Source organism: Hemibagrus wyckioides, linkage group LG05 (genome assembly GCF_019097595.1).
Source record: "Hemibagrus wyckioides isolate EC202008001 linkage group LG05, SWU_Hwy_1.0, whole genome shotgun sequence".
NCBI lineage: Eukaryota > Metazoa > Chordata > Actinopteri > Siluriformes > Bagridae > Hemibagrus > Hemibagrus wyckioides.
In genome coordinates, this window is record NC_080714.1 from 12,751,713 (window position 1) to 12,779,677 (window position 27,965).

Below are 27,965 nucleotides of genomic sequence, written 5' to 3' on the forward strand. Positions count from 1 at the left end.
AGGCGATTTTGCATGTTTCTGATTTGGCTGCGTAGGAAATAATTCAACATATAAATCAAATTTTACTTCTTTCAGAGCCCCTTGTCTTCCATGCTATTCAACAAATTCTCTTTAAACATGGACTGAATGGCTGTGATTCATTAGTGAGAGAAATAGTGAATGCAGTAAAAGACAAAAACCCAATCTTGACGATGACCAAAGATGGTGAGCCTCTTTCCACAATAAGCAGAAGAGCATCATATTTTCAGAGTGAATTTCTGATTGTCATGCCAATTGAATACAAGCTTGATTTACAGTCAGTCTCTTATGTGCCAGTTCTACAAATGTTGCAGAAAATGCTAAACCGGGCTGACATTCTAAATAGGGTTCTTTGCAATGATCGATCAGTTAATGAATTTAAGACTTACAGAGATGGCACTCACTATCAAGAAAATGACTTTTTCAACACTGAGACCTTCAAGATTGTCCTGGTTCTTTATGTTGATGAATTTGAGCTTGCGAATCCCCTTGGAACTTCTCGAAAAAAACATAAAATGTTCACTCTCTATTGGGTTCTAGCCAACCTTCCTTCAAAAGATCGTTCATCACTTCAGTCAATTCAGCTAGCAATTTTATGCAGAGCTAGTGCAATTAAACAGCATGGTTACACAGACATCTTGCGCCCACTTGTTCGAGACCTTGAAACTCTTGAAAAGCATGGTGTATACATTGAACAGTTAGGAGACTGTGTGAAAGGAAGTGTGCTTTTGTTTCATCTGATAATCTGGGTGCACATTCTTTCGCAGGACTACAGGAGAGTTTCAATGTTGAGCACCCATGTCGGTTCTGCTTTTCAAAGAGGAGTGAAATCCAGGAGAAGGAGGTCTGGTCAGGAGCATTTGAACTGAGAACCAAGCAGGAGCATGACAGGCAAGTGGCTGAAGTGTTACACAATGAGAGTTTGGTGAAGCAGTATGGTGTGAAAGGTGGCTGTGTGTTAAGTGATAGGTTGGAACATTTTCACACAGTTGGTGGTTTTCCACCTGACATAATGCACGACCTTATGGAGGGTGTCATCCCTACTGAAATGTCCTTGTGCATTAATGATTTGGTCTCAAGGAAATTAATCTCTCTTGAATCCCTGAATCAAGCTATCAGGCAGTTTCCTTACAATTTCTCAGACAAAGTTGATCAGCCTCAGATCATCCCAGGCACATTTGCCTCAAAAGGTACCATTGGGGGTAATGCCCATGAGAATTGGGCACTTATTAGACTTCTGCCCCTCATGGTGGGCCTTGATATCCCTGACAATGATCAAACATGGCAAATTGTTTTGCTTCTGAAAGATATTTTAGAAATGACATTGGCATTCAAGTTCACTGAGGATTCTATTTATTTTATTGATGCAAAAATCACAGAACACAGACATTTACTTTTAACAGTCTTTTCTCATTTCACATTGTGTCCTAAACACCACTACTACTACAGCACTATCCGAAGCTCATAAGAATCTATGGACCACTAAGAGATATGTGGATGATGCGATTTGAGGGAAAACACAAATTCTTCAAGCAGGTAATCCATGACACCAAAAACTTCAAAAATGTTCCACAAACTTTAGCAGTTCGCCATCAAAGGTTGCTGGCTTACTACATTGACTCCCCCTCCTTTCTCAAGCCATCCAAAGATACAGAGAAGGTGACTGGTACATTGATTTCAACTTTCCCTGAGAACATTCAGGAATTCCTGAGACAAACATATGCAGTTCAGAACACTGTCCTCACAGCATCATCTGTGAGCATTGATGGAATCAAGTATAATCCATATATGGTTGTATCTGTTGGTACTTGTTCAGGCCTGCCTGATTTTCAAAATTCTTGTCATTAACAGTGATGTTCTGTTTGTGTGTAAAGATCTGACACGTTGGTACATTGAGCACCTGCGTTCTTTTGAACTTTGCAGTCATGTGCTACCACTGTCAATCACCAAACTCTCAGATCTGAATGACCCGTTTCCTTTGCCAGCCTATCAACTTTGGGGCAGGACCTATGTTACACTCAAACATTATATCATATGCTGAATGAATGATAATTCAGGTTTAAAGGGACTTAATAAATTCTGCAAATTTGAAATTATTTACTCTCATTCTTATTCAGAAGACAAATGATTTCTGACTGCTGATGTCTGACTATTATGTCAGAAGATAGGAAGCATTGCTTCTCAAGCTTCAGGAGGACACAAAAGCATCATATAATTTCTTTCTACTTCAAGTGTTCGAATAGTATATCAATGGGTTTGAGAAACAAACCAAAATGTAATTCATTTTCTTTCAATTGTTACATCCTCCATGCATTCAGAGAGGGTAAAATTAAGATCTGTTTGGTTACTGACATTCTTACAAATATCCTCCTTTGTGTTCGGCAGAACAAAGACATTTATACAGGTTTGGAACAACCTGAGGGTGAGTAAATGATGACAGAATTTTCATTTTTAGGTAAATTATCCCTTTAACCATGTTTTAGATTGATGTTTAATTCATACTTGCTCATTTTAGTGAAAAGTGATTGCTTAATGTCAGTTTGTCACTTAAAAAAATTTTTTTTTAGATTCGTACAGAGTTTACTTGCATATCTGGTAAAAACCTGCAATCAGAATTCTTTCAAGAACTGGACAAATTCACTCAATGTTTCATCGATATCTTCAGGACTAAAGGTGGAGACATTGGCTCCAAACTTAAGAAGATTCTGCACCAGATTGAAAATGACGTAAGCTCCTCAGACACATCACAATTTTTTTATATTAAAACAACTGTTGCTTTTGCTGTTGTTCTTTGCTCTTTGTTGTGTTAGTGTCATGAGCACTATTAAATAATAATTTTCATAACTTTGCAGTTATGGACTGCCATTCCTTCTCAGAGAGGACCCCACCGATTTTTACAAGACCTGTTTTGTAAGTAGTTTAGTGATGTGATTCTTATTTAATAGGCAAACTGCTCTTTAAACAGTTTTGAGATCAGGAACAAACAGGAAACTAAAACAAAGAAAGTGGTAGAGCAGGGGTAGGCAAGTTCGGTCCTAGAGAGCCGCAATCCTGCAGAGTTCAGGTCCAACCCTAATCAAACGCACCTGAACAAGCTAATCAAGGTCTTCAGGATTACTAAAGCCTAGTTCACACTACAGGATTTTCAGCCCGATTTGCAAATTAACGAGCTTCCCGACAGATTGGGCTGTGATCGTGGGAAAATTCAATTCAATTCAATTCTGGGATGGTCGGCCAACTTGACATCACGCGGTGTCAATTGTAGCTACGACCTCCAACCAATGAGAGAGCAAGTCAACAGGTTGAGGTCACCGGAAGAAAAGCAGCAGCAGCAACATGGCTTCAAAAATAGTGTGGACACAACATTTATTTTAATAAATTAACATATATTTAGAGCGAGACTCCTGCTGACATCCATTTTCAAAACAAACCTCTACCGAAAGTCTCGCATCATTTCCGGATCCACCTGTCGCGTGTGTTTTCGTGACAAAACATGGTTTGGGGATGGCGTTGGGTGACAAGAGTTGTTGTCAGATCGTGTGGTGTGCGACCCCCTCTTGTGGATCATTTACGAAGCGTTGCGTAGTGTGAACACCACAAAGACAAAAAGACATACAGTGAAGTCATGTAGTCTGAACAGCAAAGCAATCTGCTGATGGTTAAAGTCTTGTAGTGTGACCAGGCCTTTAGGCTACATAGAAGATTTATATTTTCAGGGTTATCTGCAGGACTGCAGTTCTCGCCTATCCCTGGGGTAGAGAAAAGAAAGTAAAGATAAATTAAGAAAAAACGGGCCTATGAATCAGGGACTGAGTTTCTTACATGGTAGTTTAAGTCTGAGATTCTTTGTAGAAAGCCATACCTTCTGGCCCACTTGGCAATCGTGCTGAGGGCGTCGCCGGCGGTTCGCCTGAATCTCCTGTCTCCTCACAGCCTGCTGAAGTCTCACATGGGCCCGTTCCCAGACCTCCTGACTCCGTCTAGACCAATCCTCCACACTAGGGACACAAGATGGCTCCTCAGACCAGGGGAAGAGTGGAGGCTGATAACCTAGAATGCACTGAAACAGAGTCAATCCAGTAGATGAATAATGTAATGAATTCTGAGCCTATTCGGCCCAGGGTAGGAACTCACTCCACCTTTGCTGTTCACAGCTGCAGTAGGTCAGAAGAAACCTCCCCAGTTCTTGGTTGAGACGTTCCACTTGACCATTAGACTGTGGGTGGTAACCAGAACTCAGGCTGACACTGATGCCTAGCTGGTGGCAGAACTCGAGCCAAACACGGGACGTGAACTGGGTTCCTTGATCAGACACAATGTCCTCTGGCAGACCGTAAGTGCGGAACACGTGTTGAAACACAGCCTGTGCGGTTTCCATGGAAGTGGGGAGCCCTTTCATAGGGACTAATCTGCAGCCTTTAGAGAAGCGATCGATGATAACCATAATGGTGTTGAACCCGTGAGATACTGGGAGGTCTGTGAGGAAGTCAATGGATATGTGGGACCAGGGACGCTGAGGAATTGGTAACGGCTCTAAGAAACCCTCAGGTAAGTGGCGGCTTGTTCGTTACTGGGCGCACCTGCTGCAGGACCTGAGTGTTGGGCTTGTTCAATCTCCCTAAGTATGTCCCATTGAACTGGTGCTATGAGAACAGACGGAGGTAGGATGGGCTCAGGGGATGCGGGTTGACTTGTGGTGTCGTGGAGTCTAGAGAGAGCATCAGCTTTGCCATTCTTAGAGCCGAGTCAGTACGTGACAGAGAACTTGAATCTGGAGAAGAATAGTGTCCATCTGGCTTGATGAGGATTTAGTCTCTTGGCTTCATGGATATATGCAAGATTCTTATGATCGGTGATGATCAAAAATGGGTGATTGGCTCCCTCCAGCCAGTGCCTCCCCTCTTCTAAGGCTGCTTTCATGGATAACAGTTCTCTGTTTCCCATGTCATAATTTGCCTCAGCTGGTGTGAGCTTTCTGGAAAAGAAGGCACATGGGTGGATCTTCCCAGAACCAGGTTGTCTCTGTGATAGGACTGCTCCTATCCCACTACTAGAGGCATCTACCTTGACAATGAAAGGAAGGTCAGGTCTGGGACGGCAGAGGATGGGAGCAGAAGTGAAGCTTTGCTTTAACTGTTGGAAAGCTTTCTTGGTGGAGTCAGTCCACTTGAGATGACGTGGTTTCCCTTTCAATAGAGATGTGAGAGGGCTCGCAATGGTACTATAGTTACAAATAAAGCAGCGGTAGAAGTTGGCAAACCCCAAAAAAATGTTGTAGGTCTTTGACTGTGGTAGGCTCAGGCCAGGCTGTGATCGCCGACACTTTACACTGATCCATCTCCACTCCCCCTTGAGAAATGACGTAACCCAGAAAAGACACAGATGTCTGGTGGAACTCACACTTCTCCAGTTTAGCATACAGATGATGTTCTGCAAGCTGACGCAGGACAGCTCAAACATGCTTGATGTGTTGCTCATGATCGGGGGAGTAGATGAGGATGTCGTCAATATATGCGATGACAGCGATTCAACGTATCTCTGAAGACCTTGTTTATCAGGGACTGAAATACAGCAGGAGCATTCATGAGGCCATAAGGCATAACTTGGTACTCGTAGTGTCCGTGAGTGGTATGAAAGGCTGTCTTCCATTCATCCCCCTTCCTGATCCTGATCAGGTTGTAGGTGCTTCGTAGATCTAGCTTGGTGAACACCTTGGCCCCTTGGAGCTGTTCAAGGGCGGCAGGAACGAGAGGTAGAGGATAGGGGTAGGGAACTGTTATGGCGTTCAGTCCCCGGTTATCAATACATGGATGAAGACCGCCATCTTTTTTTTTCCACAAAGAAGAAGCCTGCTGTGGCTGGGGACGTAGATGGTCGGATATACCCAGTAGTGGGAGCCTCTTGTATGTATTCCTCCATGGCTTGCTTCTCAGGAATGGAGAGAGGGTAAACTTTACTCTTAGGTGGTGTGGTATGAGGTAAGAGTTCAATGGCGCAATCCCAGGGCTGATGTTGGGGAAGTTTGGCTGCTCTCTCTTTACTGAATACTTCCTGGAGGTCGTGATATTCCCTAGGAAGAATGGTGGTGGCTGTGGTGATGGGACTTTCAATGGACGTGGAACAGCATGAACGTGAAAGACGAAGTGCAATACAGTTCTCGTGGCAGTGAGAAGACTTTAAGATGTCTCCTTCCCTCAATGAGATGAGTGGATCATGGCTTTGTAACCAAGGAAGCTCTGGCATAAAAACCTGAGTCAGCGAGGGCTATATGAACAGGAACAGATACACTATATTGCCAAAAGTATTCGCTCACCTGCCTTGACTCGCATATGAACTTAAGTGACATCCCATTCCTAATCCATAGAGTTCAATATGACGTCGGTCCACCCTTTGCAGCTATAACAGCTTCAACTCTTCTGGGAAGGCTGTCCACAAGGTTTAGGAGTGTGTTTATGGGAATTTTTGACCATTCTTCCAGAAGCGCATTTGTGAGGACACACACTGATGTTGGACGAGAAGGCCTGGCTCTCAGTCTGCGCTCTAATTCATCCCAAAGGTGTTCTATCGGGTTGAGGTCAGGACTCTGTGCAGGCCAGTCAAGTTCATCCACACCAGACTCTGTCATCCATGTCTTTATGGACCTTGCTTTGTGCACTGGTGCACAGTCATGTTGGAAGAGGAAGGGGCCAGCTCCAAACTGTTCCCACAAAGTTGGGAGCATGGAATTGTCCAAAATGTCTTGGTATGCTGAAGCATTCAGAGTTCCTTTCACTGGAACTAAGGGGCCAAGCCCAGCTCCTGAAAAACAACCCCACACCATAATCCCCCCTCCACCAAACTTTACACTTGGCACAATGCAGTCAGACAAGTACCGTTCTCCTGGCAACCGCCAAACCCAGACTCGTCCATCAGATTGCCAGATGGAGAAGCGCGATTCGTCACTCCAGAGAACGCGTCTCCACTGCTCTAGAGTCCAGTGGCGGCGTGCTTTACACCACTGCATCCGACGCTGTGCATTGCACTTGGTGATGTATGGCTTGGATGCAGCTGCTCGGCCATGGAAACCCATTCCATGAAGCTCTCTGCGCACTGTTCTTGAGCTAATCTGAAGGCCACATGAAGTTTGGAGGTCTGTAGCGATTGACTCTGCAGAAAGTTGGCGACCTCTTTGCACTATGCGCCTCAGCATCCGCTGACCCCGCTCCGTCAGTTTACGTGGCCTACCACTACGTGGCTGAGTTGCTGTCGTTCCCAAACACTTCCACATTCTTATAAGACAGTTGACTGTGGAATGTTTAGGAGCGAGGAAATTTCACGACTGGATTTGTTGCACAGGTGGCATCCTATCACAGTTCCACGCTGGAATTCACTGAGCTCCTGAGAGCGACCCATTCTTTCACAAATGTTTGTAAAAACAGTCTGCATGCCTAGGTGCTTGATTTTATACACCTGTGGCCATGGAAGTGATTGGAACACCTGATTCTGATTATTTGGATGGGTGAGCGAATACTTTTGGCAATATAGTGTACTTTGTTAGAAAACATATGAGACTCTACCTTGGCTGTGACGGGTTTCTCAGGACATTCATACAATCTATGACCCGCTTTTCCACAGTAGAAGCACAGGTGATTCTGGACGCGGTGATCTCATTCCTCAGCAGTGACTCGTGCCCATCCGAGTTGCATGGGTTCAGAGGAATCAGTCTCGTGGCTTCCTAGCGTGCGGTGGATTTTAGCGGAAGTTGGCTGGTGTTGACGGCGCAGATTATCGAGGTGAATGGCGGTGGTAATGTACGGAGAGAGAGTGACATCCGTATCTCTACATGCCATGTCGGCTTTCAGTTCCACATTAAGTCCTTCACGAAAAACAGCCATGAGTGAAGGCACATTCCATCCTGACTGGGCCACCAATGTGCGAAACTTAATAGCATAATCTGCAGCCATGTCTGAGCCTTGGTGCAGCTCCAGTAGCTGAACTGAAATGTCCTTCCTTCCAGCTGGGTATTCGAACACTTCTTTAATTAGATTAGCGAAATAGTTCACTGATGTTTTTACTTGGGAATCGGAATCCAAACAGCCAACGCCCAATCCAGAGCTTTGCCCATAAGTAGAGATAGCATAGTCTTTTTGTCCTTGTGGTGTTCACACTACGCGACGCTTCGTAAATGATCCACAATACGGGGTCGCACACCACACAATCTGACAACAACTCTTGTCACCCAACGCCTCAATGCCGTCCCCAAACCACATTTTGTCATGAAAACACACACGACAGGTGGATGCGGAAATGATGCGAGACTTTCGGTAGAGGTTTGTTTTGAAAATGGATGTCGGCAAGAGTCTCACTCTAAATACAGTTTTTGCGATGATTTGTTCAGAAAATCCACGAAGAAAGAAAAAGCAAAGACAGTGGGTAAAACAGTGGATCGGCAGGCGTGGACAGCAAGGATTATCTGTGTTACAGAGAGAGTTGGAGGTGAGTAAAACGTTGCTCCCGGCTCATGTTTTGGTTCGTCAAGATAACATACAAAAGGCATGTGTAGTTTCTTTATTTCTCGTTTAAACAGATGAATGATAAGACTGGCTTCAGAGAGCTGCTGCGAATGACTGCAGAGGAGTTTGATTTTTTGCTGGGCAAAGTTGAACACCTCATAAGAAAGCAGGACACCAAGATGAGACTGGCAATAACACCTAGAGCGCGTCTGTCTTTGACCCTGCAGTTCCTTGCAACAGGTTGGTGTGACTGCATATCAAAGTCATATGAGATCGATTATTATTAATTTTACTGTCTGTCACTGATTCGTGACACGTGACAAAACACATCCAGCAACTGTAACTGCTATTAGCTTTAAAAATGAAAATATTTCAATTGAAAACATTAGCGATTAATGATAGGATACATTTAACCCAATTATCGCCTTCAGTTTAATTTTATAGTCACCACTGTCTGATGTGTCAACTCTGTTAGGACAATGTCACCTCCATCAGATTAATATTTTGTAAATATTCAATTTTGGTCATTTTAAAATAAGGTTTCATTAGATATTGTTAGTTAATGTATATACTAACATGAACTAAGAATGAACAATGCATGTACATAATTTATAAAGCATAGTTCCAATATTTACTAATACAAAAAAATTAAAGTTGTGCTGGTTAACATTAGTAAATGCACTATACATGATCTGACAATGAACGACTTCATTTTCATCAGCAAATGTTAACAAAGATGAAGAAATACTGTAATAAATGTTTTGTTCATTGTGTTTTTATCTCAATAAATAGTAATGGAACCTTATTGTCAAGTGTTACCTGCTGTTTAGTATTTATTGAATAATTGTTGGTCAGATTTTAAAATGTAATCTGTCTGCTAACACGAAACTGTATTTTCAAATGTTTAACACATTTTGATTGCTGTTTATTGTCTGATGGTGCTGAGATGGCAAGGTAACTTGCAAGTACATGCAAGATACAAAAATGTGGTTGTAGTTCTATTTTTTTTTTTAACAATACTGCACCCTGTTTTGTACCTATTATTTTTTTTCTATTTATCTTACACAGGTGAAACATTCAAGTCTCTCAGGTTCCAGTACAGGGTTGGGACCAGCACTATCTCACAGATAGTTGTGGAGATCTGTGCTGCTCTGTACCAGGTCATGAAAGTAGACTACCTTAAGGTAGGCTGTGAATGGCAAGATGCGAGAAATGACATTTCAGAAATCCACTATACAACTGTTGATATGTTGATATGAACATCCAGAACATATACACTTTGGAAATGAGTATATATACTATGTACTGCAAAAATTCCCTTGCCAATAATTTTACTACAGTCTATGACTACAAACAATGACATTGTGAAATTCTGTCAATTTACTTCTATTCTACTGCATATACATACCATTATGTATTACTTTATCCTTACTGTAGCTGTATGCCTACTATATATACAGTTAAAGACAAAAAAATTTAGCAAATAATGTGAAAAATTTCATTGCTCTGTTAAACATCGCTTGGGAAATATTTGAAAAAGAATTACAATTTCACAGGAGGGCTAATAATTTGGCCTTCAACTGCATTTGTATGTAATGTGGTGTTTTATCCTTACTTGAATTATGTTTAAAATAACTAAAATATTTACACAGTTTTTTTTCCCTGTTCTAGACACCTTCATCGGAGGCAGAATGGCAGACAATAGCCCAGGACTTCGAAAGGAAATGGCAGTTTCCACATTGCCTTGGGGCACTTGATGGAAAACATATCCACATACAGCCTCCAAAAAAAGTGGCAGTCTTTACCACAACTACAAGGGCAGGTTCTCTGTGCTAATGATGGCTGCAGTACATGCAAACTACAAGTTCATCTATGCAAATGTGGGTACCCAAGGTAGGGTTTCAGATGCTGGACTGTTTGCACACTCTGACCTGCGCAGAGCAATGGACCAGGGTCTACTGAACTTTCCTCAACCTGAGCCTTTGCCAAAGTCAAACATAGTGATGCCCTACATGTTTGTTGGCGATGAGGCCTATCCATTAAGACCTGACCTTATTAAGCCACTTCCATTCAGGCAGATGGAACATGGTGAAAGAGTGCTGAACTACTGTCTCTCGAGGGCACGACGAGTGGTGGAAAATGCATTTGGCATTCTAGCCAACAGGTTGAGAGTTTTCCGATCAACCACATGCTTGGAGCTAGACAAGGTTGTAAAGATAACAATGGCCTCCTTGTGCATCCACAACTTCCTCTGTGAGCGCAGGTCTGAGGTATATACACCTCTGGCCTTTGCAGACTGGGAGAATGCTGAGCATGGCATGGTTGATGGACTGTGGAGGAATCATGGGATGGGAGCTTTTCAGCCAGTGGAGCACAGGAATCAGCGAAACGCAACAGTAACTGCAAAAATGCAGCAAAATCTTCTGCGGGACTATTTTGTCTCACAGGCAGGTAGCGTTCCTTGGCAGGACCAATACATTTAGAAAAGAACAGATGTGAAGGTGTTCAAAGTTTTGGTCTGTGAAGACATAATTTATGTTGTGTGTGTGTATATGTGTTTGTTTGTGTGTGTGTGCGTGTGTGTGTGGTGTGTACATGTGTATGTTTATATGCATGTGTCTGTTTGTGTATGTGTGTTTGTGTGTGTGTGGCTACTGCAATGCATTTTTCTTATTTAAAGTTCTATATCTGTAAAAAGGATACTTGTGGTTCAGTGATTGACCTGCCATCACATTTTTCTCACATGTCTATTACAGTTTGTACACTGATGTTCAAGACACTGTCACACTTGAAGTATATTAAAGTTATATATTCTGAATCTGAACATTACCTGTATTTTTTTTTCCTAATGTATTCACAACACCAACAGTGCAGTAATGGAAAGACTAAAATACAATCCACCTGTTGTAAAAACTGTCAACAATTACTTTAACGATTTATTATATTGACAAGCTTTCAAGACACTATCACACTTGTCATGTAATGGCTTTCATAAATTTACAGACACACTGCTATTGTAATCTGGGTTTCAACTGTTTATTTAAAAAAAAAAACAGTTTATAAAACACAAACAAACAACCAGTGCTTTACACAGCAACATCAACATAACAATGAATATTGATCAATGTTTCTGCGACCGAACAAGTGCATGTTTACAGGCTCACTTCATAGCCATGTGTTTACTGCGAGTTTTTCTTCGGAGCACTATTTATTTAAATATAATCATGTTGCAAATAAACATACATCTCTCAAAAACATATAAATAAGTATCCATACAATGAATATTGATCACTTCATAAAAGAACGACGACGGCAAAACAACAACAAAGTTATGAGCAGTACTGTCAACCCCGGTACCGGGTTGTTATGTAATGTGAAAGCATACTCTATCTGTCATCATGCTCATACTGAATTTAACATATAACGGCTCACCTGGCTGTTGAAGGGCATTAGCGACTTCTGTCCACCTCTTCTCCTTCTCCGCTTGGTTGTGGTACATCTCGTTTGAAAGGTCATAAAGGCATTCGTGCTCCTGCCACAGTTCAATTAAATTCTGTTCCATATGTTGTGTCCACACTACTTTTGAAGCCATGTTGCTGCTGCTGCTGCTTTTCTTCCGGTGACCTCAACCTGTTGATTTGCTCTCTCATTGACTGGAGGTCGTAGCTAGAATTGACACCATGTGATGTCGAGTCGGCCGACCGTCCCAGATATTTAACATGCCAGATACCTGGATTTTGTCTGCGAGGTGTCAGCGAGCCACTTTGATGCGTCATTGAGTAGTTCACACAAAGATTGCCAAGCGCTGATCACCCGCTGATACATGCTGATGAGACCCACCACGGTCGTGTCATCGGCGAACTTGACGATGTGGTCGGAGCTGTGCATTGCTGCTTGTCATGAGTCAGCAGAGTGAACAGCAGTGGACTGAGCACACAGCCCTGAGGAGCTCCAGTGCTCAGTGTGGTGGTGCTGGAGATACTGTTCCCGATCCGGACTGACTGAGGTCTCCCAGTCAGGAAATCCAGGATCCAGTTGCAGAGAGAGGTGTTCAGGCCCAGCAGACTCAGCTTCTCAATCAGCTGCTGAGGGATGATTGTGTTGAATGCTGAACTGAAATCTATGAACAGCATTCGAACGTAGGAGTCCTTACAGTGCAGGTGTGTGAGGGCCAGATGGAGGGTTGTGGTGATGGTGTTGTCCATGGAGCAGTTAGGACGATACGCAAACTGCAAGGGGTCCAGCGAGGGTGGTAGCTGTGAGTTGATGTGCCTCATGACGAGCCTCTCGAAGCATTTCATCATGATTGGTGTGAGTGCGATGGGATGATAGTCATTGAGGCAGGAGACTGTAGACTTCTTTGGCACAGGGACGAAGGTCGTTGTCTTGAGGCACGTTAGGATGAAGGAGCTGCTCGGCAAAATGTTGAAGTTGTCAGTGAAGACATCTGCTAGCTGCTCTGCACACTCCCTGAGAACTCTGCCAGGAATGTTGTCTGGTCCAGCAGACTTCCGTGGGTTAACTCTGCATAGAGTTCTCCTCACATCAGCCATGGTGAGACAGAGCACTGGGTCATTAGGAGGAGGGATGGTCTTCCTCGCTGTTGTGTTGTTCTGTGCCTCAAACCGAGTGTAGAAGTCGTTCAGCGCATCTGGAAGGGAGGCATCACTGTCACAGGCAGGTGAAGTTGTCCTGTAGTTGGTGATCACCTGGATGCCCTGCCACACGCGCCGGGAGTCTCTGCTGTTCTGGAAGTAGCCGTGGATTCTCTGGGCGTGCGCGCGCTTCGCCTCTCTGATGGCTCGGGACAGTTTGGCCCTTGCTATCTTTAAGGCCGCCCTGTCCCCTGATCTGAAGTCAGAGTCTCTCGACTTCAGGATAGCACACACTTTCGCAGTCATCCACGGCTTCTGGTTGGAGCGTGTTGTGATGGTCTTGGAGACGTTCACATCATCAATGCATTTCCCGATGTAACCGGTCACTGATGCCATGTACTCCTCCAAGTCAATAGAGTCGCCGTTGGTTGCAGCCTCCCTAAACATGTCCCAGTCAGTGCACTCGAAACAGTCCTGAAGAGCAGAGATGGCTCCTGCTGGCCAGGTTTTAACCTGTTTCAGAACCGGTTTAGAGCGTCTGACGAGTGGTCTGTATGCTGGAATCAACATCACAGAGATGTGGTCTGAGTAGCCGAGGTGGGGGCGGGGCTCCGCACGATACGCGCCGGGAATGTTTGTGTAAACAACATCCAGCGTGTAAGTCCCTCTCGTAGCAAAGTCCACATACTGATGGAATTTAGGGAGCACTGTTCTGATATTTGCATGATTGAAATCTCCGGCAACGATAAACAGCCCGTCGGGGTGAGCATTCTGCAGCTCGCTAATAGCTCCGTACAGCTCACACAGAGCCTCCTTAGCATTAGCACTGGGTGGAATGTACACTCCGATAATGAAAGTAGTGGTGAATTCCCGGGGTAAATAAAAAGGTCTGCATCTAACAGTCACAAACTCCACTAGCGATGAGCAATAATTAGACACAAGCACAAAGTCCTTACACCATTCCGTGTTGATGTAAACACACACACCACCACCACGAGTCTTACCGCACAGAGCTGCATTCCTGTCACGAAACACGGTTAGCCTGGCTAGCTGAATGGCGGCGTCCGGAACTCTGTCGCTGAGCCACGTCTCCGTGAATACAAAGACGCAGCAGTCTCTGAACTCACGCCGTGTAGTTCGCTGGAGTCGGACGTAGTCCAGTTTATTATCCAGTGAGCAGACGTTGGACAAGATGATGGAAGGGAGTGCCGGCCGGCTAGGGTTTGTTGTTAGCCTAGCACAGACACCCGCCTGTTTACCGCGCTTCCGCTTCCTCGAACACCGCTTGAGACGTCCTCTCTCCCGGCCACCAGCATCAGGCGACGTCGAGGACTGAAGGCTTGGTCTTCGCAGCAAGCCGAGTTCGCGAAGTTTGCAGAGTACATCATCATGCAAGTTAGTAACTGCATGATTTCTGTACTGTAATATTGTCTGGCAGTCGTATACATGAACACCACTGTCTTTGGCATCCATGCACTTTTAATTTCGCGCTAAAACAAAAAGAAAGCACCATTTTGGTTCCAGAGTGGCCACTGCATGCTATTGCCTCGCCGGTTACTGGTTACTCTAGTTCATGCTTTTGTTACCTCTAGGTTGGATTATTGTAATATCTTACTGTCTGTTTGTTCCTACAGGAGCATAAACATGCTCCAGCTACTCCAAAATGCAGCAGCTAGAGTTCTAACTAGAAACAGAAGATATGAACAGATCACTCCTATCTTAGCCACACTACATTGGCTCCCAGTGAAATTTCACATTGATTATAAAATACTATTACTGACCTGTAAAGCACTAAATGGTCTCATGCCACAGAACCTGAGCGATCGTTTGTTTATTTATGATCCTTCCAATTAGTGTTCAGGATTCAGACACAGTCTCAATGTTTAAGTCTAGGCTGAAGACACATTTGTTTAGTCAAGCTCATAGTATAGTTTTTCTTATGCCGGGTTTTCAAACTCATCGGATAACTGTTGCTTTCACACTGCACAACTATCTAAGAGTAGCATTTAGTCACTCCTGTGTTAACCCTTAGGAGTCCTGAAGAAGTTCTGACATGTCCTGACATTTGTGTATTTTTCAGTTACTTATAAACATATAAATGGCTAAAGTCTGGTTACACTGTATTCAGCACAAACTGGGCTACAATAATATGTGAGCAGCATGTATGTACAAGTTTGTATATTGGAGAAAATAACAGTTATGCGTGATTATTGAAAACAACAAAAAAATAAGTCACTGAAATAAGACCACAAAACACATAACATTTGTGTAAAAGACTTTTGTGACCTGGATCCTGTAGCCTGGAGTTTTTACTTTGAAATGATGTGACAATCATCCTGCTCACTTATTCACAGAAAACAATACATTCATTTAAATTTTCTAAGACACTTTTTGTTTAGAAAGGCCATATGCGAAGAGGTGTGAATGATCATGAATAATGCTGTAATTCACACCAGAGAACACAAAGACCCACATAATGAGCTGCATACTTACCCCTTTCAGTCAGGTATGTGACTGAAGAAAGTGCTACAAGAAAATAATTTGAGGAGAAAAACATATTTCTTTGTTTGTAGTTAATTTAGAATAACTCAAGATTCACTTGCAAGAATCCCAGGAACAGTTCAAAATAAATAAAAAGTATAAAAACAGACATTCAGGGTAAAATGGTACAAACAAAAACAGTGTAGGATATATATACACTACCGGTCAAAAGTTTTAGAACACCCCAATTTTTCCAGTTATTTATTGCAATTCAAGTCGTTCAAGTCCAATGAATAGCTTGAAATGGTACAAAGGTAAGTGGTGAACTGCCAGAGGTTAAAAAAAAGGTAAGGTTACCCAAAACTGAAAAATAATGTAAATTTCAGAATTATACAAAAAGGCCTTTTTCAGGGAACACAAAATGGGTTAAAAATTTAAAGCTGTTCTGCAGCAATGGAGGTTGATCAAGCCTTGAAAGCTGGTTCTACTAATTCCTACAGGTGTTCCAACTTTTCTGGATTACTTACAACCCCCTCTGTCTGCATAAAAACAGTTTCCTTCATCATCAAAAGGCACTCAGAAACTGGGGCAAACTCTTACAGGAAGAGGTCTGGCAGACCCAAAGCCACAACTGAATCAGAGGACAAGTTTCTGAGAGTTAACAGCTTGCGTGATAGGCAGCTCACAGGACAACAGCTTCAAGCACAGCTTAATAGTGGTTGTAGTAAGCAAGTCTCAGTTTCAACTGTGAAGAGAAGACTTTGAGCAGCAGGTTTGACAGGACAGGTTGCAGCCAGAAAGCCATTGCTAAGACATCAGAATAAGACAAAGAGGCTTGCCTGGGCCATGAAACACCGCCATTGGACTACTGAAGACTGGAAGAAGGTATTATGGACTGATGAATCAAAATTTGAAATGTTCAGTTCATCATGCAGGACCTTTGTACACCATCGAGTAGGTGAAAGGATGGTTCCACAGTGTGTGGCACCAACTGTCAAACATGGAGGAGGAAGTGTGATGGTCTGGGGCTGTTTTGCTGGATCCAGGGTTGGTGACTTGTACAGAGTGAGAGGCACCCTGAACCAAAACGGTTACCACATCATTCTGCAGCGCCATGCAATACCCTCTGGTATGTGCCTAGTTGGTCAGGGGTTCATCCTACAGCAAGATAATGACCCAAAACATAAGTCCAAGCTATGCCAGAACTACCTCAGGAAAAAAGAATAAGATGGTAAGCTTGAAAACATGGAGTGGCCAGCACAGTCTCCAGACCTAAACCCCATCGAGCTGGTTTGGGGTGAACTGGAGAAAAGAGTGAAAGCAAAGCAACCTACAAGTGCCACACATTTATGGGAACTTCTGCAACAGATTTGGGAAGAACTTTCTGAAGAATATTTGATTTCTATCTTTTTTAACTCCAATTGCTTATTTGTAGTATGCTTTCATTTCAGAGTGCAATGAGACATTAAACTGAATAATTTTCAATAAAAAACTGGAAAAATTGGGGTGTTCTAAAACTTTTGACTGGTAGTGTATATTAAAAAAAACTGTCCAAAAACATACATGCAGGATAAAACTGCAACAGGAACAGTGCAAAATAAAAACTGGGAAAAAAAATAGACATTCATGGTAAAACAGCACAAGATAAAAAAAAACTGCAAAAACATACATGCAGGGTAAAACTGCAACAACAAGCCGGTGTCCGGGGACGTGGCCTTGTATGTAGATTACCCAGACTGTTTTCCCTGTGAATAGCATGTGGGCGTGTCCTGCCTCAGGTCATTATCAGATAATGAAGTGCGACAGAAATTCTGTGCCTCTCCTTGGTTTCACATGGATTACATAAACTGAGAATGTATGTTTTCGATGTGACTTGCATCATTTAAAAGTAGACCCTTTAGATATTCTTTCTATAGATATATTCTATATTCCCTTTCTATAGATATATTTCTCATGTCTGTGTGTGCAGTATTCGTGGAGGTTCAGTTCATTTTATTGACACGTTTCAAAAATATTTTCTCGGAGACTGAGACCGCTGAAAGCGCACCCTGTTTATTTTCTCTATTTTACAAAAGCACAATGTTTTGTGGATATTGTGAGTGTACAAAAAGTAGACCCTTTACAGATTCAAATGATGTACTACACCTTTGTGTATGATCAAAAATGACAGAATATTTTAAGTTCTTTTCACGGTTACCAGAAAAAAATGGAAATGTTCCCGCCGGTGGGTTGGCCGACTCCTAAGGGTTAAACTGCACAATGGATCGGTGACAGGAGCTTTCACACTGCATAACTTCACAATAGGAAGAATCGCTGACAACTCTGTCTGGTCCGCAAACTGCATTTCAGAACCGAACATACGTGAGAAATAATAAGGAAATAACGCAAGATCACATGTGATGTCACAGGAAATGGTACCATGCAAAAAGCTCGCAAGCCAAATGGTCAGTGCGGGAAACAAGGATTGCGTGTTCTGCATAATTGAACAAATGAATAATTTTGCAATGTGCTGTTGCTGATGCGGCTGGTGAAGCAAATATTTCTGCTTTATTTTTGTTTGATGTAAAGCTTATTTATTGTGATATAACTATATTTAAGACATTTTTGTCTGATAAGAACCTATAAGCTCTATTAAATTATAATATTGTGCTCCAACTGAAGCCATGCTTGCTGTAATTGTGGTCTATAACTCCTCCCCGAATTGCCTACTGCCCTGTCTATCGCTTTCTCATTGGCTGTGGGTCATTGCTGAGGTATGTTTCAGTCAGAGCTCCTTTTACACTGCACAATTTTGAGTCACCGACTCATCGGCAACTAGGTCAGATCAAGTTTTGGGTCATTCACACTGCGTGATTGTCACTCGCGTACACACGCTCCACTTTGCCTTGACTTTGCAAAACTAGTCACGACTGAAAAATCATGCAGTGTGAACTCGGCATTAGGTAAAGGAGCAGATGTGGAAGTTTCATGGGCATAGAGTGTTTGGTGTACTGGGATGTTTGGATGCTGTCGCTTTACCACCCTCACAAGTCGCTCAGGTTTGCTGATTGTGAAGTGTTTGGACGCTTTTTGTCCTGGGAAGCCTTCATGTCTGTCAGCTTCTGGCTCTCCCTTTTAGTTATGCTGTCATAGCTAGTCTTGCCGGAGTCATTGCCTGCACTTTACACATAACCTACATTGTCTTTAAACATTACATGATCAGAAGCATACTTAATATCTTTCTCTCTCTCTGTCTTTCTCTGTCTAGCTATACATCCCAGTCCTGAGGTCCCAGTGTTCTGAGTTTCCAGTGTGACCACTGCCTCTACTCCTGCTTGAAGTCTTTTTGCTTGGTGGTGCTCACTGATGCTCTGGATGGATCTGTGTGGACAGCCTGTGACCCAGGAGACGGCCATGGATAGAGCCACTTGGGGACTTTTACACCATCACAGATCTGTCATTACATCTGTCAGCTTGTGACAGCAGGGAATTAGTGTCTATATTGAACTCAGAAACTATATTAACCTAATAGTTTCTCATGGGCTCTTGATTGTTATTATAGAAAGGACATTAATTAGTCACAGTTGCATTATTTACTCTTTAGTATCACCCAAATGAGGATGGATTGATGGATAATATCTGGACAGCACAGGCTTTGAGGCAGGCTGGAGAGACACCCTCTGGGCCTTTGACTTCCCTTATCTTCTGTTTGCTGAAGACTTTGTGTACATCATCTTTACAGATCTTGAGTACAAGCTGAGGGACAGTAGGGGAAGGGAGGGGATGGTGTTGATGGCCTTGTTGTGAGATGGTCGGAGCAGTAGAACTCATTCAGGTCTTCAGCCAGTTGTTGATTGGCCTCAGTGAGGGGGATGGGGTCTTGTAACTGGTGATGTCTTTCAGGGCTTTCCACACTGATGTAGAGTCATTACTTGGAAGCTGTTTTTTCAGCTTTTCTGAGTAGTTTTTCTTTGTCACTCTTATCTCCCTATTTAGTGTGTATTTGGCCTGTTTGTAGAAGGCTTTGTCCCCACTTCTGTAGGTGTCTTTGGCCTGGCAAAGCTGTTTGTGTTTTGCACTGAACCAAGGCTTGTCGTTGTTAAATGTTAAATACTTTTTTACCAACCAATAAAACAATGGTAGTGGCCCTCTGAAAATAAGAGGAAAGAAATTCACAACATGGGCCAAAAACAGGTCACTTACAGCACAGAATTAATAATAACTAATAACTACTTAATTAATATTCATATTAACACATTTATAGCACTTTATGCCATACTCTTGCACTTTAACATGCATATTTGGTCAACAATAATTATTAACTTACAATGCTCAGTCATATTCAATGAAACAATAACAGATATAAAAAGGAAGAGCAAACAATCAAAACTCACTTTACTGCAGTATACCGGAAACAAATGCCCACGTGACCCGCAGCTCACGTGAGATATAAAGTGTATATTACATCTCTCCTTGCAACATTACATTCATACAGATTGCACATTGGTTACGTTTTAGTATGTTACCGCATTAAACTAGAAATGAACATGCGCTCAAATTCACATTTGAATTCAAATTATGCGCTCAAATTCACATTTGACTGAAGAGCACACACAATGTGAAGACACCTCCCACAAGCGGATTACAAACTGCACAGATATGTGATATATGCAACCATCCGTCGACTAAACCCTTAAGGATGCAATGGGTAAACGCTTATAAGTTGATATTTATCACTATTTTAGTGTTTTATGAACTTTTAGTCTCAAAACTCCGATTCTCACCAAATCGAGGACCATGCGCTACCCGGAGTCACACACACAACATCGGCGCTCACTCTCTCCGCGCACATGCACAAACCCGTAACCTCTTAAAGGGGCCGCAACACATTACTATAGTGCATGTTATTGATCACTTTTTCTCTCTAAGCAAATGTATAGGGCTCACATAGTACATAAATATACACAGGAGATTAAAAAGGGTTGCATAGTTTTTTTGGTTGTTTTTATTTGACCCAGTTACACTCTCCCCTGCCTACAGTCATCGTCCCCGGTGACTGCAGCCACCCTTCAGTTATCCACCACTCCTTGCAGTTTCCCAGATGTGTACAAAACTATATTGGCCAATACCTGCGATGAACATCTGGACTGAAGGACACAGCATTACAAGCAGACTTTGGCAGCCGATTTGGATTATTATGAACACCAGCCGTGGACCTCCGTGGCATAGGGCGGGGTTGTATCTACAGAAGCACATTCTACATGGGGCTTTCGTGGAACCAGAACTGGCCCTGTCATCACCCCATCTACAGGTACGTCAGCGTTTCCAACTCCAGGCTGAGGGAACTCTTTAACCCCAACCACCTCCTCATCTCTTTGCACACCATCAGAATTCTCCCGGGTTTCCTCCACTACAGTTCCAGCGTGATTATCTGATTTTAGATTTGACTACTGGGGCTCCTCCAGTGCTTGGTCCATCATATTTTCCTCAGACCAACTGGTCCTTTCTACAAGCACACCCTCTGCATCCAATGACAACATCTCCATCATCAACTCAGGGGTAAATACTCCCACAGGACTCACTCTGCTCCTTGGCATGGTCACTGGGCCTGACCTTGGGTAGGGCCTAATGTTAGACCTATGCACTCTTTTTGCAGGGCCTCCACCCACTGGCTCCATGGTGTAGGTTGTACCCTACACCTCCACCACCTGATAAACTGTGGGTGCCCATGCGTCCTGGATCTTGTTCCGGCCCAGAGGACGATATCGTAAGTACACCTGCTGACCAACTGCCACTTTCTTTCAGTGTACACTCGAGCTCTGGAATGCACATCCTGAAGCTGTTCCCTATGGACTGTCAACCAGGTAGGCTCCTTCTCACTCACTGGCTCTTGACCCAATAAAGCGTCTACTGGTAAGTGTGGCTGCCTCCCAAACAGCATGTAGTAAGGGGAGTAACCGGTGGAGCATGAGGGGTCACATTGTAGGCATATACCAGCTCAGATAAGTACTCTGGCCATCTCCGTTTCTTATCAGGGGGCAATGAGCGAAGAAGATCATGCAGTGTACGGTTAAATCTCTCACACTGTGGATTCCCTTGGGGGTGATGCGGTGTGGTACAAGATTTTCTTACCCCATACAGCTTACAAAGCTCTGCAATGACTATGCTTTCAAAGTTCCTGCCCTGGTCTGAGTGGAGACGCTGGGGCACACCGTACTTGAGGAACCAGTATTTGAGGAGGATCTTAGCAGTGGTGGCTGCCTTCTGATCCCAGGTAGGGAATGCCTGACTGAATTTCGTGAAAACATCAGTGGCAACCAGGACATTCTCCCAGCCATCCGAAGCAGGCTCCAGGGGGGTGAAATCCATTGCAACCACTTCTAGTGGCTGAGAAGCCAAGAAGGGGGCCCAGGGTGCTTGTATCTTGGGCTGTGGCATTTTGGCCAATACACACCTCTGGCAGGTCTTCACCCACTTTTCCACAGCATCATACATTCCCACCCAATAGCAGTGCTGCTTGAATAGGCCCAGTGTCCTCTCAACCCCTTGGTGTCCCATTTGGTCATGGACACTTTGCAACACCCACTCCACAAGACAAGCAGGAAGCAATAGCTGAAGGCATTCCCCATGGAACACATCATTAATGACTCTGTACAACAAGCCTTCTTTCTCTATTATCCGATCCCACTGCTTGAGCAATGACAGAGCTGGTTGAGATAAGCCTATCCTTTCCTGCTTTGTGGGCTTCCTCTTCTGATCCCAGAAGTTCTTAAGGGCAGCAATGGTCGGATCAACCGTCTGAAACTCCCGCAGCTCATCCTTGATATATCCAGGTAACGTTGGGGTGTTCTCCAGCAGGGGCTCAAACTCACCATCTGTATCCACCACAGCAGCATGCAGGGGTCCTGTCACCCTTCGATCCATGAGCACCACCAGGTCTGGCTCTACCCTAGTTCCACCTCGAATCGCATTACAAATAGCTATACAGCCATCAAACTCGGAATCCTCGGTTACCTCTTCCACCTCTTCCAGCCTCTTCTTCTGGAAAGAGCATTGGCTGCGGTGTTACATCTTCCTGGGCAGTATTGCACCTCGAAATCAGACACAGCGAGTTGTGCAACCCACCGTTGCTCTATTGCACCCAGCTTAGCAGTGTTAAGTTGGCAGATGGGATTATTGTCGGTTAGTATCGTAAATTTCGATCCGAGCAGGTAACTCCTGAACTTTTCTCCAACCACCCACTTGAGAGGCAGGAGCTCCAGTTTCATACTGCTGTAGTTTCTGTTGTTGGGCTCTGCCCCCCTCAATCTTCTGCTTGCATAGGCGATTACAGTTTTTTTTTCCCCTTGTTGCTGGTATAATATGGCGCCCAGACCCAGGCTACTGGCATCAGTTTCCAGCACAAAAGGTAGAGTGAAATCTGCATACCCCAATGTTGGAGCAGATGTCAGCCTCTCCTTGAGGTGCTCAAAAGATTGTTGACACTCGGGCGTCCAGGAGAACTTTAATGCCTTATCAGCTTGGGCAGCACTCGGCTGGCAAACACAGGTATTAACTACATTGTGAAGCGGACCCGCCACCTCAGTGAACCTTCAGTAGTAGCTACAAAATCCTAAAAAGGATCGCAACTCCTTCAGAGTATTATGGACCGGCCACTGCATTACAGCACTCACTTTATTTGGGTCTGGGCCCACCCCCTGTGTGGACACCACATGCCCCAAAAACTTCACCTCAGACTGCTGTTACGACTTCAAGATGGTAGGTCTAAGGGTACCAGAAGTAACATTTTAGTTGTGACTCATTTAAGTGAAGGTTGGTAGTAATTGACAAAAGAACAACCTTATAGCAAAATTAAACATAGTATTTATTGGTCCACGACGGAATCGGAATAGAAGAAATATAGATAGATATATATTTACATACAACAGAGTTATATTACAATCAATACGGGAAAAGAGAGGATTAACAGCGGCGCCAAATAAAAGAAAGATACATAACAAAACCAAACTAACTCGCCACAATCCTCTAATCTATCAAGAAAATAAAAGGAAAAGAAAGTCTTTGGCGTTTTCACGCCCTATCTAAACTATTCTCACTAACCAGAAACAAAACATACAGAGAGTGGCGATCGCTCCTATGCTAGTGTATCTATACACAGCCGCTTCTCTACATGTAGCACAATGAATCTCAGGTAACTAAACTATCCTCTTTTTCCTGGAGGTAGATCAAAGCAAGGGAGAGAGCAAAAGCGAGAGACAGCGTCCACACAGGCGTCCCTTTTAAAACTGGCACGGATCTCTGGGATTGGCAGCAAAGGCGGCAACATCACGCAGGTTAACGAGGATAGACTTCTCCCCTGACGAATGGGATTCCAGGGGGCAGGGAACCTACGAGGCAGTGAGAGCGGGAAGAGATAGAAAGAGAGCAAAAAACACAGGCACAACTTTGGGCCATAACACTGCAAGGAGCGACACTTTTCCACCTTGACTTTTAGTCCAGCTTCTCTAAGCCTCTTGAGCACAGTCTCAAGCCTTGCTAAATGGCCCTCGAACATACTTGAGTACACCAGCAGATCGTCTAGGTAGACAAGAACCATCTGAAACAGGTCGCTCATTATGGCTTGCATGAGATGCTGGAATGTCACCGGTGCATTACAAAGGCCAAACGGCATTAGCTGGTATTCATACAATCCAAATGGTGTGACAAAAGCAGTCTTGTGTTGATCTTTTTCGTGAACCATCACTTGGTGGTACCCGCTTGCAAGGTCTATTGCAGAGAATACTTTTGCAGTGCACAGAGCATCTAAGCTCTCATCTATTCGTAGTAATGGGAAAGCATCATGCCTGGTTTTCGCATTTAGCTTCCTGTAGTCCACGCATAGGCGCAGACTGCCGTCTGACTTCCGAACTAAGACCACCGGGGAGGCATACGAGCTCGAGCTTTCTTTGATGACACCTTTCTTTAGCAATCCGGAGATATGTTCCCTTACTTCCCCAAATTGCTTCGGGGGTATTCGGCAATATGGCTGAGACACAGGAACATCATCGATCACCGGAATCTCATGTTTTACCCGATTCATATGACAAAGGTCCTCATCACAGATGGCAAACACATCCTCATACATCCTCATAAGAGCAGTGCTCTTAACTCAATTTGTTGTTCGGGGGTACCGCCCATCTGCACCTTTTCCAAGGGAGACTGCTTGTCCTCTTCAACCCGAGTCATTGATCTTTGGCTAAGTGTGACCTCCTCGTGGTCGGCAGAGATCCGCTGGAATCTTACTTCACAGGAGCTACTCTCAATACAATGGCCCTGGGTAAGCACCCCAAGTCTGACCTTTGGGGGCAGCCACACATCCTCTGGTGAGAAGTTTACAACCCGCACTGAGAACATGCGACTACTGGTTGGCACTAAGGTCGGTATCAGGACCAGACCACCCGGCAAGGGTGCATTGCCTGGTTCAAACAGCCCCAGGCCTTGGCTCTGCACCAATTCTTTGTGTATCCTAGCCTGAATCATAGCTACAGAGGCTGCAGGTATGTGCATACTGTGGTCTCCCGCGGCCCTAACTAAAGTGGCCGCCTCCACAAGAGCAGCCTGCTGAAGGTGGCTCTCCAGTCTGGGTCCAATGTCCCCTCAAGGGCGTTGTCAAACTCGGCCAGAATCAACTGTTTGCAACGCCAGGCAATATTCATACCAATTATGGCAGGAGGCATTGGGTCTGCCTCCATGCCTTCATGATCATGCACTACTAAGAACCCACATCCAGGTAAAGTCAAGCCCATCATGTGTATATCTAGCTCGACATACCCAAGATATGGAAGTGGCAACTTGTTAGCAGCAGTAATCTTTAACCATTTGGTAGTACAGTGCATATCTTTGTCCTTTCCATGCAGATACTTTCTAAAAAAACTCTCACTAAGCATACTGACATTACTGCCAGTATCCAAGAGGCACCTGACAGCCACACCCCTAATGTGAATTTCCACTTCTGGGCACTTACCCACAGCACGTTCGAGAAACCGCTCTTTGGTAAGTGGGCTCATCTCTGAGCCATCAGACCCCCCTCTCATTGCCCGGCTCTTCACAATGGAGGGGCCCCGTTTCCCTGAGTCAGGGATTCATGCGCAGCGGGGGCATGGTTTTCCTGGGAGCATGGTGAAGTGCATTGCCTAGCTATGTGACCAATACCTTCACATCTGAGGCATATAGGCTGGCCATCACGGGTATACTTTGGCTTAAACTTAGCTTTACCAGATCTCTCGCTACCTGAATCAGATCTTTGAGTGGTGAGATCTCGGAGAGCATTAGTAAGCTCACTGATTGCTTTCCCCGGTTGTGTGATTACTTTAACCATTTCTTTCAGGGCTACCCCTAAATCACTTGGTACAGTGGTGGCCGTTTTCACGTGCCCTGTCTCTTCATCTGTATCCACACCCACTAAGTTTCGGCTCCTCGCAACATTTGCACTGCGGGGTCTCTCCTCTGAAAACCACATTAAGGCTTCCTCACGGACATTGAATAACATAGCACGGTGTCGCTCCCGAACAACCTTACGGAGTTCTCTACGAAGGGCAGAATCCCTCACCCCCTCAATGAACTGATCTCGCAATGCAAGGTGTACATTAGGATCAGCATTGGGAGACTGCTGAAGAACAGCATTTAGCATCAACGACAGGGCATGTGAATAATCTCTAAAATCCTCCCCCTCCAACTGTTTTTGTGCAGAGAAAGCATGTAGTAATTGAGGGGTAGTTCGCTTTTCTCTAAAGGCTGCCTTCAAGTAGGCAAAAATGTCATGAGGCTGCTTATTCTACCCCCCATACACAATTTGATCTCCTCCAGAGCTGAGCCCCTTAAATGGGAAAGGACAAAGTCTATCTGGTCTTCTGTATTCAAACCTCTGACCCTAATTACCCGCTCAAGTTCCTCAATAAACTCGTCTACAGTTTGGCAATCTTTACTAAATCACCCCTAAAGGGTACAATTTGTTTCTCTCTGGAAGATACACATAAGATCTGGTGTTTACATTGTTCATGTTGGCCAAAGTTGACATTACTTGATCCTGTCTTCTTCCCAGCTCCAGGAGCTGTGAGCTACAGCTGCTGCACCTTGGATGTCCTCAGCTAGAGCGGCTGCCACACCCATGCCTTCTTCATCCATGACAGAAGCAAGGCGATACAAAGTCTCAGTTCATGAACCGTCCTTTGGTTGTCACACTCACTGGTCCTTGGTCCCCCTCTAGCTCTTTGAGATATAGCACACGACTTCCTGCGGTCCGTCTAGCACTCTGCTGCTCCTGACCACTACTGTTGTTAAATACCACCCACAAAACTGTTTGCATTAAAGAAAAGAACCAACTAAAAGGAAAATCCCACTTCTGACACCAAAATATGTAGCTGTGTTTGAAGTGTCTTAATAAGAACAAAACAACAACTTCACATTAACGGGGGTTCTTTTATTTCCGACTGCACCCCATGAGAGATGCAGCATTAAAGGTTAGTTGGGTTAACAGAAACAATGTTCTTGTGTATGAACAAAGGAGAGTAAATAAATCCAATAATTTCAATTGGTATGTGAAAAGGTATTAAATAAAAACAAAAAACTGTATACTCATCTCTGGGTCTATACAAATACTTCACGGCGTAATTTCACCTGCCCCCTTTTTTACCAACCAATAAAACAACGGTAGTGGCCCTCTGAAAATAAGAGGGAAAAATAAAGAAATTCACAACATGGGCCAATAACAGGTCACAATTCACAGCACAGAATTAATAATAACTAATAACTACTTAATTAATATTCATATTAACACATTTATAGCACTTTATGCCATACTCTTGCAGTTTAACATGCATATCTGGTCAACAGTAATTATTAACTTACAATGCTCAGTCATATTCAATGAAACAATAACAGATATAAAAAGGAAGAGCAAACAATCAAAACTCACTTTACTGCAGTATACCAGAACCAAATGCCCACGTGACCCGCAGCTCACGTGAGTTCACGTGCTTCACGTCTTCCCTCTATTACAACACAGATTATATACTACATATCATAAAGTGTATATTACATCTCTCCTTGCAACATTACATTCATACAGATTGCACATTGGTTACGTTTTAGTATGTGTTACCGCATTAAACTAGAAACGAACACTTATGCGCTCAAATTCACATTTGACTGAAGAGCACACACAATGTGAAGACACCTCCCACAAGCGGATTACAAACTGCACAGATATGCGATATATGCAACCATCCGTCGACTAAACCCTTAAGGATGCAATGGGTAAAAACTTATAAGTTGATATTTATCACTATTTTAGTGTTTTATGAACTTTTAGCCTCAAAACTCAACATATTTTCTCACCATGCGGGGACCATGCGCAACCCGG